The 22,181-nt window shown below is 41.2% G+C and overlaps 1 protein-coding gene across 2 annotated transcripts in view; it reads right to left on the reverse strand.

The window, feature by feature from the left end:
* The window catches only part of SYNJ2 (synaptojanin 2), a 186,122-nt gene that overhangs the window by 139,593 nt on the left and 24,348 nt on the right, over positions 1–22,181 (reverse strand). The gene's annotated exons all lie outside the window — the stretch shown is intronic.

The raw sequence follows: 22,181 nt of genomic DNA on the forward strand, positions 1-22,181 counted from the left end.
AGAACACAGAGATGAACTAGTCAGCGTTCTGCTACTCTTCCTCTGTCCAATCAGTAGATGCATTAGAGTTGACCAAAGAAGCAAAACTTCCATTTTACCTCTAGTCACCTTATGAAATGGGTGAGTCCATTACTATGGGTGTCCCGTGCAGAGGACCTTTGCCATTAAAAGGATCTAGGTGGCACATATAGGCAGGCCATAGAATTGAGAATTCTGCTTGCAGTTCAGTATTGTTTCTCACGCTTTCCTTTCTGTCCTCATTTTTAGACTGACCGACTCCTGTAATTGTGATCTGAATTTAGGGGTCATCATTAGCATTGTATTCTTTTCCTAGAATGAAGGCAGGATGTGCAAAAAGAACCTGATAAAGACTGGTAACACATGTCAAGATATTTTAAGAAACAAGCTGTCACTTAGCCAAACCCCTAGCTTTTCGGAGATAAAGTGTATGTTGACTGCTATGATCTGGTATGTTAATGATCAGGCATCTGTTTTTCAACTTCTAGTAAGTGTAGTCAGGTCAAGACCATCTATTATCCATGGTGTGCTGAACTCCGTATGGAATGAATAGCCCATACAAACACGTACATTCCATAAAAAAGGGTAGTATATTGCAATGTATATAATAACATGAACAAGGCTGGGTAGCCATTGCATCATAGGTTTTTTTATGAAATGTCTTCTTGGCAGACTGTTAAACAATTCAATGCTTGCAGAATGTATGTGCTTCATTTTATAAAGCAGGGGTTTCCAAACTTTCTAAACAAAGGGCCAGTTTACTGACGTTCAGACTTTAGGGGGGCTGGACTGTGGCCATTGGGAGTAGAAATTGTCCTGCCGTCAGTGGGAGTAAACATTGCTTCTTTGGCATTAGAGGGAGGAATAGTGCCCCATCGTTGGTGTCAGTAGGAGGCATAGTGCCCCATCGTTGGTGTCAGTAGGAGGCATAGTGCCCCATCGTTGGTGTCAGTAGGAGGCATAGTGCCCCATCGTTGGTGTCAGTAGGAGGAATAGTGCCCTATCGTTGCTGTCAGTGGGAGTAATAGTACCCCCTCATTGGTGTCGGTGGGAGGAAAAGTGCCACACTGTTGGTGTCAGTGGGGGGAATAGTGCCCTATCATTGGTGTCAGTGGGAGGAATAGTGCCCTATCATTGGTGTCAGTGGGAGGAATACTGCTCCATTGTTGATGTCAGTAACAGGAATTATGCTCCATTGTCGGTGTCTGTGGGAAGAAAAGCATCCAAAGGGCCAGATTAAAGGAAAGCAAAGGGCCGCATCCGGCCCTCGGGCCACAGTTTGGAGACCACTATTATAAAGCAAGATGAGGGAGTGTAAAGATGGCACATTAATTAGGAAAACTGTAACCTGTTGTAAGCTTGAGGTTAGGAAGAGGAACCACTGAGAGCCACAGGGGGTACAGGAGATCAACACAGCGGAAGTGTCAGTTTCCAAGCAGACTTCTAAGGAAGTGTCGTTGGGCAGTACACACAGTGGAACAGGTAAAGCTGGACATACATGCTCCATATTTCTCTTTCTCAGCCCGGCAAAATCCATCAACTCTCCACGTGCCATGATATGCAATGTGGATAGAAGATGTCAGCTGCTGGCTATTGAATTTAGCAGCTCCTGCTATAGCGGCTGCTGAATACCTGAACAGTGCTTGTAGCTCACTGGATGCAAGCAGTGTTCAACCAAGAATTTTTGGAATGGCTCCTTGAGAAATAATAAACCAGGATTCACTCACAGCTCACATTTTGGCCGATTCAGCAGAAAGAAGCCAAAATTCAAACAGTGTGCGAAGGACCGTAATTAGGGATAGGCGGGAGGGGCAGCTGTCCTGGGAGCAATGGTTTACTTCAGGGATGGGGGTGCCTTCCTTCTCTTACAAGGCTGACAAGAGGGTGACTGCTGGATCTAGGGTCTCCTAAGCTTGCACATCATAATTGGGGGGGGATGATAAGGTGCAGTTTGGCATCTTTGCCCTAAGTGTTGGATGACCTTGTCCCAGCTCTGAGTGTATGGTCAGCTTAAAGTGGAAGAAAACCCTAACTATAGTTATTCATAAAGAATGCCCCCCCCCCCCCTCCTGCCTATTCTGTATTAAAAAGGGTCTGTGCGCTTCTCTATTTCAATCCATTCTGGTTATGTGATCCTGTAGTTCTGTGTCAGAGAGCGTTCAACAGCAGCTGTGAATCCTGAGAGCTCTGGCATCATCTATAGGCTCCCATGGCCCAGTTGTTGTTGACAGTTCCTCCTCTCCCCTGCAGCAGCAGTTCACTGACACATGGGAGCCACAGCTGCAGGATCAAGTGACTGGAGCTAATTAAAAATAGGTAAGGACACACAACTTTTTTTATACAGCTTAGGCACGATAGATGGGGGGGGGTCGTGTACAGTTTTGAAGAATAGGAATAGTTAGCCTTTTCTGTAACCTCTTCGTGTTGGTGGTATGCATATATGCAACCTCTTGGTAGATGGGCCTTAACACCGAGAAGCCGCATACCAGAATGTAAACAGAGCTGTGCCGTGAGCACCCTCCCTCCGCACTTTTGGCACAGTTACTGGCGCCTAACAGAAAGTTCTTGATCTCTACTTGCGATTGGAAGTTTTCCGATCATGTGACCGCTGTGATAGCCAATCACAGAGGTCACACAATCAGAAACCCCACCCCCTTCTCATCACCGGAAACCTCTTAAAGGGCCGTGATGCACCAGCGTTAAGGGGTTACACTTTCAGGATTTGACACAACAGATAATGGCCTAAATCTAGACCTGTGTTTTCTAAATCACTAACAATTTTACAACCCCAACTGTGACCATCACCCCACCCCACCCCCACTCTATAGCTCTTTCGCTGTCTTATGTTACTAACTATGCCAGTTCAATTACCAATTGCTGTGTACATTTGTTTTTTTTTCCACTCAGAGATTGTCTTTTTTTTTTAACATTCTGCTAAAACTTTGTGTATTTGTACTGCTTGGACCATGAAGAAGGGGATACACCCCGAAAGTTTGTCCTGAAAAATTATATGTTAGTGTAAATTAAAAAAAAGTATCACGGACAGTACTCAATTGTTAAATGCCTTTAAAAAGCCTAGATACTTCCTGCGTACAGTATTTATACAGTATATTCTTTTCATTCAGTAAAACCAGTCCTAATTTCAATGTAATGAGCACCTACATGAAGCACATTGGAGGAATAAGAGCCGAGTGTTGGGCTGGTTTTACACCTATGACTACCCTGCCATGGTGGACAAGCAGAGGTGAGAGTGAAGCATCAACTCATCAGACCCAGAGGTTCAAAAATATATAAAAGCATAAATTATTTGTTTTAATTATTATTTTATTTTTAGGAAAATCACAGTAGTACAAAACCTTTTTTAAATTATTCTAAATGAAAGTGCTGCGTAAATTGATGGCACTATACAGTTACCTGTAATAAATGTACTGATTTATAAAAACACCTATAGGCACCAAGCAAATCCAATTCAATATAGCTATCCGCAGATAACAGAGGACACTCAGGACGCTTGAATGTCTTTAGGTGCCTTTCAGTACAATCTGGTACATAAACAGAAATGATTATCTTGTTTGTGATTTCATGGTATCTTAATACTATTTAGAAAGTGTTGAATTGTGCTTACATAGTAGTCTATCTTTATTTCAGTTTTGACTTCGTTCTGGCCAGGTCCATGGATTACTTTAAAAAAGTCCTAGATTCTTTCCTAGATACACAGAATATAACTGGATACTAACATTTATAGGTAAAGTTGATCCAGGGAATATCCGATTCCCCCTTATGAAGCCACGTGACCCGGTGGTGTAACGCGTAGGGGAGGGGCTGTGATGTCACGACGCTTAAAGGCAACTACACAGCAAGTATATGGGAGTGTGGCAAACACATTAATGATCCTACAAATTTGCACAAAAAGCGATTTTAACTTTTATGTTATGTGAGTGCACTACATTTGTTTAATAAATTATTTAAAAAGAAGATAAAGCACTATATTCTCTTTTTAATTTCATGGTATACATACATGGAGGAAAATGTTTGAAGGGAGTAAAGAGACCCCCTAATGGGAAGAGGGATAACTCCATCCATCCGCCTTCAGGAAAAAGATCCCCAGGAAGCGGAGAGACCCCCTGCTGGGAAAAGGAAAAAAAATACTCCATTGATCCATCCATCCATCTGGGAAACAGGGATTTATCCATCTGTTCACCTCTGAGTCCAATTAAAGGGACACAAGCTTGTATGACCTCACTTAACAGTCTAGTCATATACGGTGGGGCAAAAAAGTATTTAGTCAGACACCAATTGTGCAAGTTCTCCCACTTAAAAAGATGCGAGAGGCCTGTAATTGGCATCATAGGTAGACCTCAACTATGAGAGACAAAAGGAGAAAAAAAATCCAGACAATCACATTGGCTGATTTGGAAAGAATTTATTTGCAAATTATGGTGGAAAATAAGTATTTGGTCACCTACAAACAAGCAAGATTTCTGGCTCTCACAGACCTGTACCTTCTTCTTTAAGAGGCTCCTCTGTCCTGCACTCATTACCTGTATCAATGGCACCTGTTTGAACTTGTTATCAGTATAAAAGACACCTGTCCACAACCTCAAACAGTCACACTCCAAACTCCACTATGGTGAAGACCAAAGAGCTGTCAAAGTACACCAGAAACAAAATTGTAGACCTGCACCAGGCTGGGAAGACTGAATCTGCAATAGGCAAGCAGCTTGGTGTGGGAGCAATAATTAGAAAATGGAAGACATACAAGACCACTGATAATCTCCCTCGATCTGGGGCTCCATGCAAGATCTCACCCTGTGGGGTCAAAATGATCACAAGAACGGTGAGCAAAAATCCCAGGACCACACGGGGGCACCTAGTGAATGACCTGCAGAGAGCTGGGACCAACGTAACAAAGGCTACCATCAGTTACACACTACGCCGCCAGGGACTCAGATCCTGCAGTGCCAGACGTGTCCCCCTGCTTAAGCCAGTACATGTCCGGGCCCGTCTGAGGTTTGCTAGGGAGCATTTGGATGATCCAGAAGAGGATTGGGAGAATGTCATATGGTCAGATGAAACCAAAAGAGAACTGTTTGGTAGAAACACAACTCGTTGTGTTTGGAGGAGAGAGAATGCCGAGTTGCATCCAAAGAACACCATACCTACTGTGAAGCATGGGGGTAGCAACATCATGCTTTGGGGCTGTTTCTCCGCAATCGACCACGGCAACTGATCCATGTACAGGACAGAATGAATGGGGCCATGTATCGTGAGATTTTGAGTGCAAACCTCCTTCCATCAGCAAGGGCATTGAAGATGAAACGTGGTTGGGTCTTCCAACATGACAATGATCCCAAACATACCGCCCGGGCAACGAAGGAGTGGCTTTGTAAAATGCATTTCAAGGTCCTGGAGTGGCCTAGCCAGTCTCCAGATCTCAACCCCATAGAAAACCTTTGGAGGGAGTTGAAAGTCCGTGTTGCCCAGCGACAGCCCCAAAACATCACTGCTCTAGAGGAGATCTGCATGGAGGAATGGGCCAACATACCAGCAACAGTGTGTGCCAACCTTGTGAAGACTTACAGGAAACATTTGACCTCTGTCATTGCCAACAAAGGATATATAACAAAGTATTGAGATGAACTTTTGATATTGACCAAATACTTATTTTCCACCATAATTTGCAAATAAATTATTTCCAAATCAGCCAATGTGATTGTCTGGATTTTTTTTCTCATTTTGTCTCTCATAGTTGAGGTCTACCTATGATGCCAATTACAGGCCTCTCTCATCTTTTTAAGTGGGAGAACTTGCACAATTGGTGGCTGACTAAATACTTTTTTGCCCCACTGTACATCAGGTGAGAGCACAACTGGTGAAGGAGCACATTATTTAAGATTGGTGGACTAAATATACTTTGTATTACACCATTAAGAAGACACTTCAATATCACGGAATATCCAAAAATATGCATGCAGCACCACCAGCGTGATTGCATTATCACGTTGTGGAAATAATATTGGACGTATTCTCTTCTTTTAATTTGTCCTAATTTATTTCATGAATTTACTTATATATATTTTATTGATAGTGGAGCGTGACACCATTGGTTTTTGAATATCCCATTGCCTCTCGGGGGTCAGGAAGGAATTTTTTTCCCTGCATAAGCAAATTGGATCATGCTTTGCTGGATTTTTATTTTGCTTTCCTCTGGTTCAACTGTGGGTATAGGATTATAACTTTTTTTTTTAATGGTTGAACTGGATGGAGTTTTGTCTTTTTTAGCCAGAATAGGTAAGTATGTACAGTTGCAAGAAAAAGTATGTGAACCCCTTGGGATTCCGTGGAGTTTTGCATGAATTGGGCATAAAATGTGCTCTGAACGTCATCTAAGTCACAACAATAGAAGAACACAGTCTGCTGAACATAATACTACACAAACATTAGATGTTGCCATGGTTTAATTGCACATAACATGTAAACATTCACAGTGCAGGGAGGAAAAAGTATGTGAGACCCTAGCTTAATGACTTCTCCCAGAGCTAATTGGAGCCAGGAGTGAGCCAACCTTGACTCCAGTCAGTGTGATGATATTGGATGTGTTGCTGACAGCTGTCCTGCCCTTAAAAAACACACACCTGTTTTGGGTTTACTGGTTTCAAGAAGCACTGTCTGATGTGAACCATGCCTCGCAGAAAAGAGCTCTCAGAAGACCTACGATCAAGAATTGTTGACTTGCATGAAGCTGGAAAGGGTTACAAAAGTATCTCCTTGAGCCTTGATGTTCATGTGTCCACGGTAAGACAGACTGTCTACAAATGGAGAAAGTTTAGCACTGTTGCTACTCTCCCTAGGCGTGGTCGTCCTGTAAAAATGACTGCAAGAGCACAGCGCAGAATGCTGCATGAGGTAAAGAAGAATCCCAGAGTGTCAGCTAAAGACCTACAGAAATCTCTGGCACATGCTAACATTTTTGTTGACACATCTACAAGAAGGAAAACATTAAACAAGAATGGAGTACATGGGAGGACACCACGGAGGAAGCCATTGCTGTCCAAAAAGAATATTGCAGCACGTTTGAAGTTTGCAAAAGAGCACCTGGATGTTCCACAGCACTACTGGCAGAATATACTGTGGACAGATGAAACCAAGATTGAGTTGTTTGGGAAGAACACACAACACTATGTGTGGAGAAAAAAACACGCTGCACACCAACATCAAAACCTCATCCCCACTGTGAAACATGGCGGAGGGAGCATCATGGTTTGGGGTTGCTTTGCTGCCTCAGGGCCTGGACGGATTGTTGTCATTGATGGGAAAATTAATTCCAGAGTTTATCAAAACATTTTGCAGGAAAACGTACGACCATCTGTCCGCCAACTGAAGCTCCGCAGAGGATGGGTGATGCAACAGGACAATGACCCAAAGCATACAAGTCATTCAACAAAACAATGGCTGCAACAGCACAGAATACGCCTTCTGGAGTGGCCCAGTCAGAGTCCTGACCTCAACCCAATTGAAATGCTGTGGCATGACCTTAAGAGAGCGATTCACACCAGACATCCCAAGAATATTGCTACACTAAAACAGTTTTGTGAAGAGGAGTGGTCCAAAATGACTCCAGATCGTTGTGCAGGTCTGATCTGCAACTACAGGAAACGTTTGGTTGAGGTTATTGCTGCCAAAGGAGGGTCAACCAGTTATTAAGTCCAAAGGTTCACATACTTTTTCCTCCCTGCACTATGAATGTTTACATGTTATGTGCAATTAAACCATGGCAACATCTAATGTTTGTGTAGTATTATGTTCAGCAGACTGTGTTCTTCTATTGTTGTGACTTAGATGACGTTCAGAGCACATTTTATGCCCAATTCATGCAAAACTCCACGGAATCCCAAGGGGTTCACATACTTTTTCTTGCAACTGTATAATTCGATGTGCCTAGACTTTATGATGGAGTGATTCAGCTTCCAACCTCAAATTATTCTGCGATATGCAACTTCCTTTCTGTTTGTAAACAGCAATGTATTGCTACAATCAAACAAGTTAAAAAGCAGCTTTCAGCTGTTGGGTGTGTATACACTACTGTAGGCAGACTCCTCATTGGTTACTATGTATTCTTTAACACTTTGCACTACCAGTGCCAACAAAGTAGAACAAGTTACCTTCAGTATTTCAAGCTTTATAGGACTACAGCATTCCAATGCAACATCTCTCAACATTTTTCAACACTGCTATTTTCATTTATAAGTGTGACATTGGGTCTCTTACTAACAAATATTGGCATTATGTTGTCTGCTTGGCTATTAAATGATGAGTATAGGCAGGATATAGAGCCTTTAACCTGTTGTCGTCCAAGTAGCAAAACTGTGGGTTTAACCACTTCAATACCGGGCACTTTTACCCCCTTCCTGCCCAGGCCAATTTTCAGGTTTCAGAGCTCTCACACTTTGAATGACAATTGCGCGGTCATGAAACACTGTACCCAAACTACATTTTTATCGTTTTGTTCACACAACTAGAGCTTTTTTTGGTGGTATTTAATCACCACTGGGGTTTTATTTATTGCTAAATTAACAAAACAAGACCGAAAATGTTGAAAAAAATCCCACATTCTTCTTTGTTTCTGTTATAAAAGTTTTCAAATAAATAATTGTTCTTCATAAATTTAGGCCAAGATGTATTCTGCTACATTTCTTTGGTGAAAATAACCCAAATCAGTATTTATTATTTAGTCTGTAAGAAAGTTATAGAGTTCACAAACTACGGGATATATCTGAAAATTGATCAATCCTGAAGTACTGACAGCCAATCTAATTTCTTGAGGTCCAAAAATGTCAGAACAGTACAGATATCCCCCAAATGACCCCTTTTTGCAAAGTAGACAGTCAAATGTATTTCATAAGAGGCATGGCAAGTTTTCTGAATTTGTAATTTTTTTGTAATAATTGTTTGGAAAATGAAGAAATGAAAAAAATTATTTTCACATTTTTTTTTTACATACTGTCACCAGTGCAGTACAGCGCTATCATATAACTGGTGTGGCGGTGATCAGGGACACTGACTGTTGAAAGTACAAAAAAAAAAATTAATTTTTTTTTTACATTTTTTAATTGTTTTTTATTAAACGTTTTTCATATTGTTTCCTGTGACACAATACAACGTACATTACAGAGGAATGGTATGTCGTCCACGAAGGAAGCCTTTGCTAAAGCCCATGCATAAAAAAAGCCTGCCTAGAATTTGCTAGGGCCCAAACTGAAAAAAGAAGAAGACTACTGGGACTCTGTACTCTGGAGTGATGGGACCAAAATAAATGTTTTTGGAACTGATGATTTCAAAACTGTATGGCGTTGCAAAGCTGAGAAGTACAAAGAAAAATGCATGGTGCCTACAGTGAAACAAGGCGGTGGCAGTGTCCTTCTGTTGGGCTGCATAAGTGCTGCTGGTGTCGAGGAGCTGCATTTCATTGATAGTATCAGTAATTCACAGATGTACTGCTCTATATTGAAAGAGAAGATGTTACCATCACTCCGTGCCCTTTGTTGTCGTGCACTTTTCCAACATGTGATCCAAAACACACATCTAAGGCCACTGTTGCATTTCTGAAAAAGAACAGGGTGGAAGTGATTCAGTGGCCAAGTATGTCCCCTGATCTGAACCCAATCGAACACCTATGGGGAATTCTGAACAGACAGGATGAGCATCACTCTCCATCCAGCATCCAGGCTCTAAAAGAGGTCGTTCTTGAAGAATGGAAAAAGATAAATGTTGAAATATGCTGCCAACTTTTTTGTTCCATGCCTAGATGACTTGGTGCGGTCCTTACACATCATATTGAGGACAATCTGTAACTATCACCCACAATTACCAAAAAAATACTCTAAAGTCTCCTAAAGTGTACCCATAGTACGAGCTACATGGGGTGGCTGATATTCACCTTTAAATATGCCAGTTGCTTGTCTGTGTTTAGTTTCTATACATCTGAGTCACAGACCTGAAACCATTGCTGGATTTATAAGGGGGCAAAAGGGGCAACTGCCACAGGTCCCTTGACAGATGGGGTCCCCCACTATACAAAAATAATAGAAAACTATTTTTAAAAAAATTATATAAAATGATAAAAAAAATAAGTAAGAATATAAAATTATAAAATATATAATACCAATAAAAAAACCGCTCTCTTTATTAAATGCATCTTGGAAAGTGATATTTTGCCTGCCATCCTCTGTAAAAGATTTTGCTCTGGATTGTATCATTTTAAAAAATGAATTTTGGCAGCTCAAGTGAACCACACATGGAGTGCTTACACTCTTTAGAGGGTGGCCTATGACTGCATGTGTGACCTCAAAATTACACTGTGTCATGCATTTTAAAAATGTGTGACTGTCATTGAAAATGTAAACCAACTCTGTGTATGAGGGTCCCCCTGAACATGAAGTGCCCCATATCCCTCAAGGTCTAATTCTGGCCCTGCCTGGAACAAAAAAGTAGCCAAAAAAACTTGGCAACAAGTCAAAATTACCTTAAAATTGATACTAAATTTGTTTTTTAATCCTTTTCAGGTATATATTCTTTTTTTGTGATTCCTTTAACAAGAAATTGCATTATACAGTCATATGCAGGAGTAGGTTATAATGAGGTCATAAAAGTAGGCAAGTATCAAAATGAGTGGTTATACAAGAAAGTCTGCACAGCAACAATGAGAATTCAAGAAGTATCATGTGACTACCTGCAAAAACAGAAGACTCAGAAAGAGAGAACCTCCGACGTATACAGATAAATTGCAACATAGCAATGCAACTATGTTTAATAGGAAATAAATTAAAAATATCTGGGTTGTCAGAGGGGCCCCAGAGGCCACAGAAACCCAATCAGGACATGCAACCTAATGGACAAAGTGTAATTGCCCAGATAACTACAGAAACTGCAAGGGATATATCTCAGAACTTCATAAAGGGTACGGAAGGAGAATAGGGAAGGTAAGGAAAGAGGGCAGAGAAGGGGAAGAGGTTAAGTAAGAAAGGAGGCGATAGGAATAAAGCAATTTCTCTTGCCCGAGACCACACAAAAACGGGCCCAAAGGGGCTTAGCTGGGTTGAAAGACCTCCTGCATATAGGCATCGGCGTAGACAAAATATTGCCACAAAAGGTCTCATCCTGGTTATGTACAGTAGCTGTGAGGCCTACCATGTCCCTGAATTCATTGATTTTGAAAAACCAAAAAGACTTTGAAGGCTGATTCACAGACCTCCAGCACAAGGGAATGCACGCCTTCGCCATGTTCAGCTGGATTGTAAGGGAAGGCATGCCACAAAAGACCCCGCTAGGTCTAAGTTTGTCAGGTGATTAATGGCACTGGCCACTGCTTGCCAAAACAGTTTAATTTTGGCCAATCCCAAAAATTGTGTAGCACCATGCCTCACCTGGCACCACATCGCCAGCGTGAGTCTCACACTTCAGGTATATGTTCTTAACCGAAAAATGGTACCCTCTAGTGCTCTAACCTTCCCCCAAATCTCTTTTTAATTTTCTTTTTTGCTGCAGTGATCTGACTTCTTTTTAGAGGGTGGCTACATTTGTTCCCCATGGTCCCACTGTATAAAAAAAATTGTAGCTCTCTTACAACCACTTCATTTCTATGTATGTTGCCAATCAGTGATTCAGAAAGTACTGAAGCCAATGCATCAGCCTAACAGCCAAGCAATTAAAATTCTAAGAAGTAGTGGTCATTAATGGCTGCCTAAATATTTGTCTCTTAACAGTATTCCTTTAACAAAAGGACGAGCAACAGTAAAATTCATAACTAATCATTCGTAATTTGTGACCCAAATGCAAAGAACTTGGAGCGTTGCTCAAAGCACTATAAAACCTCCCCCTGCAGTCCAAGGCACAGATCAGATGCAGACATTCAGACAAGCTCATCCAGGCTAAAAGAAACAGATTGAAAGACAGAAGGTGGAAATGCCACACCTGGAACCCAGCCACTATATAAAAAGGTAAAGACACGGCTTTAGCCTGAACTCCTCCTGGCTATGCTCCTCTAACATGTCAGAAGAGCATAACCGGGAGGAGTTCAGGCTGAAGCTGTATCTTTACATATCTGTATAGTGGATGGGTTCCAATGTGCAGCATTTCCACCTTCTGTTTTCCTAATCATTCATAATGCCACGTTTACCAGAAGAACCTGTTTTTCGAAGATTAAGCTAATCCAGAACCTAATCTGCATTCTTGTTCCAGTATCTTTGCAAGAAGATTTTCCTTTAGTTTAATGAATGAGATGAAGCTTTGTTGACTTCCATCATCCAATCATGTGCAAGTAAAAATAATGTTTTTTATTTTCTTCATATGTGATTGAGTATTTTTTTGCAAAGTTAAAATATAACGAAGGGCAAAACTTTTTTTATTTTTTTTAATTTTTAGATAGAGTGCAGAGGGATTAGAACGATTTTCAGTTGTTATCGCTGTATGTGCCCCCATCAGGGAAATTTACCCTCTTTGTTTGTCCTGTTAACCTTTATCATTGAAAGTAAAAGAAAATCCCAAATTTTGGGTTGTCCCCAGGAAAGGGGCAATCATCATTTGGAAATACTGTCATATGTATATTTAACTGATTTGTAAGTATTAGGGTCCCTCTGCTGACCTTTGAGATTGGAACTACTTTATATATTACAAGATACCATTAGGTATGCTACATACTTGATGTTTTACCTTGCCGATATTATACCATATTTTTTGCTCCATCAGACGCACTTTGTCCCCCCCAAAAATGGAGGAAAATGTATGTGCGTCTTATGGAGTGAATATGGAGCGGTCGGCCTGGCATTCCCGCCGCCGTGTTAGAATACTGGGTCGGCCGCTCGGCTCTTCTGTACAGCAGAACCTGCTCCTCGGTCCAGCGGTGTCCTCACTGTCTTCTCTCCCCGGCACCACCATCTTTAGTGTGAGCACCCCACAGCCGGGTGCCCACTGAGCATGCGCATGCCCACTGCACTTTGTGAATGGTCTGGAAGTCTTCTGGGACCTGTCACATGTCCCAGAAGATGGGAAGGGAGGACAACTCCGCGGGCGTGGGAACAGGTAACTGTCAAATTCGGGTACCCACTCCCCCCAGGTCTGCAGTCTCTGGTCATCTCCTGTACTATGTCCACAGTCTCTCTCCTGTACTACGTCCGCAGTCTCTGGTCATCTCCTGTACTAAGTCCGCAGTCTCTGGTCATCTCCTGTACTACGTCTGCAGTCTCTGGTCATCTCCTGTACTGTGTCCGCAGTCTCTCTCCTGTACTACGTCCGCAGTCTCTGGACATCTCCTGTACTAAGTCCGCAGTCTCTGGTCATCTCCTGTACTGTGTCTGCAGTCTCTGGTCATCTCCTTTACTACGTCTGCAGTCTCTGGTCATCTCCTGTACTATGTCTGCAGTCCATTGGTTCAGAATATCTTTTTTCTTGTTTTCCTCCTCTAAAACCTAGATGCGTCTTATGGTCAGGTGCATCTTATGGAACGAAAAATACGGTACATACACCTACTCCTGAAGAAATGAACCAAGAGTCACGAAACGCGTTGAGTTTTTGGATGCAATTTTAATGTAATTATGTACTGACATTTGGATTGTATATGGTCAATGGTATATCCAATTATGTATGAAAGGCATCATTATAGATTTATTACAAATCAGCTTGTTACCATTTTATCCTCTTTTTGTATGAGAAGTTTATTCATTTATTAAAAATGAATGTTGGAAGCTAGTTATTTGTTGGTTGTGTGTGTTGTGCCTCATTTAAAGTCCCAGGGCAAATAAATTGGTTGTATGGACATAAGATCAGATCACATTCTATTTTTGTTATAATGTTAATTGAAAGTAAAGTTCCGCTTTTAAAAAATGGGGGTTTAATATTACTTTAAGCTAAATTCTCTTGCAAAGTAAACACCCTTTTTGCCTATATTGAATCAACTCCTTTGGATCAACTTAACAGCTTGGAAAAGTACATTTTTTAAAGGAGAATTTTTAAATGTAAGTCTATATATTTTCTCAGAATCAGGTTTCTTTAAAAATTACTTTTCCATTTTAATCTACAGGTGCTATAGTATTTTAAAACATAATCATATTTCCTATTATTAAAGGAACCAGTCTATCCGCCTGAGCTACTGATGGAGGATAAAACTGTCCATAGCAAAACCTTTTGTTCTCTTTCATGGAATCCTGTCAGTAGAATATTATATGATAGTTTTTACAGTAAATGTTATCAGCTATCATTTAGATATAGAATGCCGGTTTTACATTTAACTGACATTTCTTCCCCGAGAAGTGGAAAAAAAAAAATCAAATGAAAAAGGTAAGCCCGCACTATTATAACAATTTCTTAGTTTAAACACAGATTACAACAAATGCCAATTAGTGACTAATTCTCTTTAAAATCCTAATGCAAGCTCAAACCGAATGGAGCTAGGTCAAGCAGATGCCAAAAAAATCAGAATGTATGAATAGAAGAATGACATTAAAAACAAAAAGGAAAATAAAAGTATAGAATTAAACTTGCACATTAGTATATATTTAATTCTAGCTCAATGTATAATATAAAAATCGCCAATAGTATACATTTAATGTTGGAAAGCTACAAAACCGATTGGAAAAAGGTTCGCTTTTATTCCTAATAGCACAGAACACACAATTGTATGCATCTCTAAAATATATCAACTATACGAAACACAAGAGCCCCCTTCCAGCCAGCTGAATGCACAGCAGGTGCTGCCAAAATCAAATCTTTGTACAGTTGTCTTTGCTGACTTCACGCTTCAGGAATGCCAATAAGTCACTAAGGACAGCAAGTGAACAGCCCTTCTTTCACTATATGCCGTAGTCCCTTTGTCACTCACTTTGATGAGAAACTGCAATGTCATGTTATCACTTAGGCCTCATGCACACTGGAGGTTTTTTTCTGCAGCTCTTAGGGGGCATCTGGCTTTGTTTCCTGCCTCTAAACACCCCTACATGTCAGCCTATGTGTCCATTCACACATGGACCTTTAGAAGGGTTTAGAGGCAGGGCATTTATAGGCAGAAAAAAAAAAAAACTGGCGCAGAAAAAAACTCTTCACGCCTGTAAATGTGCCTAAACGCATCACTCGTCAAGTGCTTGGACATTCATTCATTTCACGTGTTTCTAAGCATCAAGCATTTTTTTTCTGCCAAAACAATGCTGTCAGAAAGCAAGGCATCTAGGAGAGATAGCTACCCGAGACCTTAAAGTTGGATTAAAGCCTAACAAAAACTATCTGGAAAATGTCTGTTAAGCATATATGCGTACTGTCAGTGCGAACATGTTCATAGATTAACCTCTTACCCTCCAGAGGATTTTTCCTGATCAGATCATTTTTTGCGTTACTTGAACTGACAATTGCTCGGTCATGCAATGCCGCACCCAAATGAAATTTATGTCTTTTTTCCACATAAATAGAGCTTTCCTTTGGTGGTATTTGATCACCTGTGCGGTTTTTATTTTTTGTGCTATAAACAAAAAAAGACCGACAATTTTGAGAAAAAAAAATATATTTTTGACTTTTTGCTATAAAACATATCCAGTAAAATTTTTTTTAAAAATCTAATTTTGTCATAAATTTAGGGCAAATGTATTCTGCTACGTCTTTGCTAAAAAAAATCCCAATACGTGTAAATGAATTGGTTTACATGAAAGTTATAGCGTTTACAAATGGCGGTATATATACTGGATTTTTTTTTTTTTTACACTAGTATTGGCGGCGATCAGAGACTTACAGCGGGCATTCTGATACTGGGGGGAACTGACTTCGACTGCGATCAGTGCTTTCGTTCTCTTCTGAACGCGGCAAAATTCTGCATTCCTCTTTATTGGAAACAGGTGACTCCACCCCCAATTAGAGTGTGGCTTACCAAAATTGGAGTGGCTTCTGGTGGAAGTGACACCAGCATCTGTTGGCTCTGCTCCTGACGCCACTTCCACCGGAAGCACCAGGCTCACAAGGGAATAGTGAGCAAGTATAGTATGATATAAATACTGATGTAATGGTGCTGGTCCAGCACAGGAAAATTTGTGGGCTGCACACAAAGTAATAATTTTTTTTAAAGTTGATTGGTTTTTAATAGAGGGTTTTATGCTATTGGCGCTGTTTGTATCTTCCCTGTGGCACATATCTGGTATGGATTGCCTCCAAGGAGCAGGGCCCTCCTATCCCTCTTATATTGAACTGTATTGTTGCTGTATTGTCTCCCGTTATATTCTAAAGCGCTGAGCAAACTGTTGGCGCGATATAAATCCTGTATAATAATAATAATTGTCAGGTGATGACCTTGAGGTGGAGCAGTGAAGAGAACAGTCTGTCTACTTTGATTAAGCATTTGACTGTTTTTTTAACATAATGGGGTCAATATTGTCTGGTGAGTTCTCGAAGGTGTGGATGCGCGTGCATGGAGTAGAGGAATCACTGGGGACACTGTGTAAAAGTGTACTGTGGAGACACTGGACATAAAGCTGCAAATTTAAAAGGCACACAGCCAAAAACACATTATATTTTTTCTGAAGAAAGGACACGAAGCACTCTTGTGAATTAACTTTTATTCAGCACTGGACACTTTATAAGCATATTGAGTAGTATGAATTGATTTGTGTTTTAGTTATTAATTGGAATGCATTAAATTGGCGCTTTATTATTATTTACTACAGGTACTTATATAGCGCAGTCAATTTACGCAGCGCTTTACGTATGTATTGCACATTAACATCAGTCCCTAACCTTCAAGGGGTGTACAATCTAAGGTCCCTAACTTACATACACATACTAGGGCCAATTTAGACAGGATCCAAATAACCTACCAGCATGTCTTTGGAGTGTGGGAGGAAACCGGAGCATCCAGAGGAAACCTACGCAGTCATAGGGAGAACATGCAAACTCCAGGCATGTAGGGTTGGGATTCGAACCAACGTCCCTAGTACTGCAAGGTGGAAGTGCTAACCGTTTACACACTATGCTTTATTACCCACAAGCTCTGGAAGGTTTTACCCCCTTTATGACCAGGCCATCCTTTTTGCTATTCTGGACTGTACTACTGTAACTGGCAATTGCAGGGTCATGCAACACTGTACCCAAATGAAATGTGTATGTGTATGTACATACATATATATATATACTGTATATATATATATATATATAAAAACAATTTTATTTATTTATTTTTACACAAATAGAGCTTTCTTTTGGCGGTATTTGATCACTACTGAGTTTTTTTATCATATAAATAAAAAAAGACAGCACAAAAGACAGCACATTTAAAAAAAACTATATTTTTTACTTTCTGCTATTAAACATATCCAATAAAATAAAATAAAAAAATTTCTTCATAAATTTAGGCCAAAATGTATTCTGCTACATATCTTTGGTTAAAAAAAAAAATCCCAATAAGTGTATATTGATTTGTTTGCGTGAGGGGTATAGCGTCTACAAACTGTGGTATAGACACTGGATTATTTTTTTATACTGCTAATTGTGGTGATCAGCAACTTAGAGTGGGACTGTGTGGTGGGAAATCGGATACTAACGGACACTGGGTGGGAACTGAGTAACTGATCTCTCCAGTGTCGCCAATACAATGATAATGCTATACACTGTCACTGTACTAATAGCACTGGCTGGGAAGATCTGTTAACATCTAGGGGCAATCAAAGGGTTAATTGTGTGCCTAACAATGTGTAATGTGTGCTGCTTTTACTAATAGATGAGGCTGTGTTTTCTCCCTGCTTTGCAAGGAGAAACACACAGCCATATCCCTGCTCTATGTGCAGAGCCCTGTGTTGTTAGTAAACACAGGGCTCTGTACGGTGGTTTGCTAAGCTGATCGGCAGGTCCCGGCCATAAATCCTTGCCCCGGACCTGCTAATCGAATTGTGCTGTAGCGAACAACTGCACAGATGGAGCGACAGGTGCGCAAATGCCCCCTACCCAGAAATGCTAGATCATGTACATTTATGTGATCCAGTGCAGCAGATGCCCAACCGCATTAGACAGGCAGTGGGTGGTCCGCAAGTGGTTAACTGTGTATGCTGTTAAATGTAAGCTGTCCATAGTAAACACAGGTTTTGCACAAGTTATCATCAGAAGGACTGAATTTGTATTTTTTTTTTTTATTGCTTATAAAGTCATCATGGACACTGGACGTTTTTATAGCAGCTGTTTTTGGCTTTTGGGGTTTTTTCTACAGCTCGTAAACCGCCCAGCATGGTATCCTATGTGTTCATGTACACATAGACTGTAATGAACAGTTTTTGGCATTTTTTGGCTGGAAAAAAAAAAAAAAACAGGACTTGCGAGTTTCTAGAGGAGTTTTTTTTAGCTGTAAAAGTGCTCTAACTCTGTAAAACACAGGAAATCGCAGCAAACTGGCGTTTTTGGACTTTTTTTGAGCAAAAAAAAATTTATTTTTGCCAAAAAACCCACTAAAAAACATGGCAAAATGCTAATGCAAAATGCTAAAAAACTCCCGATTTTAACGTGACTTTACACAGCTAACATTACCAGCATTATTAAAACGACCCATGTGCATGGAGCCTTATGGTTTAAGCCATAAGCGCTGCATATGAAATTTGAATTTTGTGACAAAAAGTGTGTGCTGCAGATGCTGAGGAGACTAAGGCTGGCCATACACTATACAATTTTCTTGAGATTTTTGGTTTAGATTTACCAAAAACCATATAATAGGAGGTCAAACCTAACAACACTTTCTACTGTATCCAATTAGGCAGGCCCTTGCACTACATAGTTGAAGGTAAAGCGAAAGGAATTTAGGCAGCAATTGGACAGAAAATTGTATAGTGTATGGCCAGTCTTAGGGAGGGCATGGAGATTTGACACACACACATACATACACACACATATCTCCCCCAGCATCTCTCCCCCAATAGCTCTTCAACCTCTTACAATAATTCCTTGACCTGGAGATTCAGTAGCTCGTCTACACCCTATACGCATATGCGTTTGCCTGCATCAGATCGCATTGTACCACAGTAACATGTGATTTAGTGCAGTGCGTTTTTCAAAAGTAGTGCATGCACTACTTTTTGTGCAATCCAGTGCAATTTCAGCCCATTCAAATGAACCTCACAGAATGGCACAGGAATGTGGACTGTGTTCTTGTGTGATTCAGGTGTGAACTGGCCTTAAAAAGTGTAAGATCACCTTTTCAGGAAAAAATGAAAAGGAGACTTTGGCTAGGTTCACCCTTGTGCAGCTCTGCAAGCCGTATTTTGTGTGAGCATGGCAACCTATTCCAGTACAGGAAGCCGCGCTGTGGTTTCCAGTGTGTTAGGATTAATGGCACCCATCTCCTGACCAGCAGTGTGTTGTTCTGTGCAGGCGGCTGCAGCTGCGGGGACAGTTACGGTCCCGCAGCAGCAATCACCTGCACAGGTGTGAACCTAGTCTAAAGATGGCTGTACATTATACAAATTTTCTTATTCAATTTCCTTTAGAATTACCTTCAACTATGTAGTTCAAGTGCCTGCCTGATTGAATAAAAATTGAAAGTGATTAGGTTTGACCTCATAATACAGTGGGGTAAAAAAGTATTTAGTCAGCCACCAGTTGTGCAAGTTCTCCCACTTAAAAAGATGAGAGAGGCCTGTAATTGGCATCATAGGTAGACCTCAACTATGAGAGACAAAATGAGAAAAAAAATCCAGACAATCACATTGGCTGATTTGGAAAGAATTTATTTGCAAATTATGGTGGAAAATAAGTATTTGGTCACCTACAAACAAGCAAGATTTCTGGCTCTCACAGACCTGTACCTTCTTTTTTAAGAGGCTCCTCTGTCCTGCACTCATTACCTGTGTCAATGGCACCTGTTTGAACTTGTTATCAGTATAAAAGACACCTGTCCACAACCTCAAACAGTCACACTCCAAACTCCACTATGGTGAAGACCAAAGAGCTGTCGAAGGACACCAGAAACAAAATTGTAGACCTGCACCAGGCTGGAAAGACTGAATCTGCAATAAGCAAGCTGACTAAATACTTTTTTGCCCCACTGTATATGGGTTTGGCAAATCTAAAGGAAAATTGTATGACGTATGGCCAGTCTAACAACCTACACCCTCCCTACCTCCCCAATAACAGAACAGCACTGCTCAGCCATAAACATAACTTGAACGGCTTCAACTTTCAAAAAAGTCCAGTTGGCAACTCGGTATTATCCCAATGTGGTAAATTTGATTAACTACAGACTAAAACTGCTAACGCATTGCATCTAACGCATTAGCAGTTTTATTCTACATCGTAGTCAAACATTACAGCATTGGGTTGTTGGCTGAACTTTTTTTTCCTAAGTTGAAGCTCCTCACCTCTCCAGTCCCCACTGCACTTAACTCCATGGGTGATGAGCTGTCAGTATCCACGCAAGTGCAGCAGTCTGAAGATTTGAAATCCCTGCTCTTCTCCCCTTACTTTCTGCAGGGCTTCATGGACAGATCAGAGCAATTTTGATTGGTCAGCACGAACACAGAGAATTACTACAACGAGCCTACTACAAATATTATATTTTTCCATTCATGCACCAGATTTGATCTACAGAATAATCCTCAAAAGAGCGGACTTGTTGCAGGACATACAGCATTTACTGCACAAATATGTTGTGTGACTGTATGATATCTAAAACTAGAGCACATCCTAAGATCATATCCATAACCAGCTATGAGCACAATGACAGAAAACACAATCTTTCTGTGAGAAATGTTCAATGAATTATAACAAAAATGGGAAATGTAAATATATGCACTGCTCAAAAAAATAAAAGGAACACTTTTTAATCAGAGTTTAGCATCAAGTCAGTTAAACTCCTGGGGTATTGATCTGGTCAGTTGAGTAGTAGAGGGGGTTGTTAATCAGTTTCAGCTGCTTTGGTGTTAATGAAATTAACAACAGGTGCACTAGATGGGCAACAATGAGAAAACCCCAAAACAGGAATGGTTTTACAGGTGGAGGCCACTGACATTTTTCCCTACTCATCTTTTCTGACTGTTTTTCACTAGTTTTGCATTTGGCTAGGGTCAGTGTCACTACTGGTAGCAAGAGGCAATATCTGGACCCTACAGAGGTTGAACAGGCAGCCCAGCTCTTCCAGGATGGCACATCATTACCAGAAGTTTTGCTGTGTCTCCCAACACAGTCTCTAGAGCATGGAGCAGATTCCAGGAGACAGGCAGTTACTTTAGGAGAGCTGGACAGGGCCGTAGAAGGTCCTTAACCCATGAGGACTGGTATCTGCTCTTTTGTGCAAGGAGGAACAGGATGAGCTCTGCCAGAGCCCTTTAAAATGACCTCCAGCAGGCCACTGGTGTGAATGTCTCTGACCAAACAATCAGAAACAGACTTCATGAGGGTAGCCTGAGGGCCCGACAACCTCTAGTGGGCCCTGTGCTCACTGCCTGGTCCCATAGAGCTTGATTGACCTTTGCCATTGAACACCAGAATTGTCAGGTCCACCACTGGCGCCCTCTGCTTTTCACAGGTGAGAGCAGGTTCACCCTGAGCACATGTGACAGACGTGAAAGGGTCTGGAGAAGCCGTGGAGAACATTATGCTGCCTGTAGCATTGTTCAGCATGACCATTTTGGTGGTGGGTCAGTGATGGTCCGTGGGGGGGGGGGGGGCATATCCATGGAGGGATGCACAGACCTCTACAAGCTAGACAATGGCACCCTGACTGCCATAAGGTATCAGGATGAAATCCTTGGACCCATTGTCAGACCCTACTCTGGTGCAGTGGGTCCCATGTTCCTCCTGGTGCAGGACAATGTCCGACCTCATGTGGCGAAAGTATGCAGGCAGTTCCTGGAAGATGAAGGAATTGATACCACTGAATGGCCCCCACACTTGCCTGACCTAAATCCAATAGAACACCTCTGGGATATCATGTTTCGGTCCATCCAACACCGCCAGGTTGCACCTAAGACTGTCCAGGAGCTCAGTGATGCCCTGGTCCAGATCTGGGTGGAAATACCCCAGGACACCATTCGTCATCTCATTAGGAACATGCCCCGATGTTGTCAAGCATGCATACAAACACGTGGGGGCCATACAAATTACTGAGTACCATTTTGAGTTGCTGCAATGAAATTTCAGCAAAATGGACTAGCCTGCTG

Source organism: Staurois parvus, unplaced genomic scaffold (genome assembly GCF_062004578.1).
Source record: "Staurois parvus isolate SC_StPar_1 unplaced genomic scaffold, SC_StPar_1.0 ptg000081l, whole genome shotgun sequence".
Lineage (NCBI taxonomy): Eukaryota > Metazoa > Chordata > Amphibia > Anura > Ranidae > Staurois > Staurois parvus.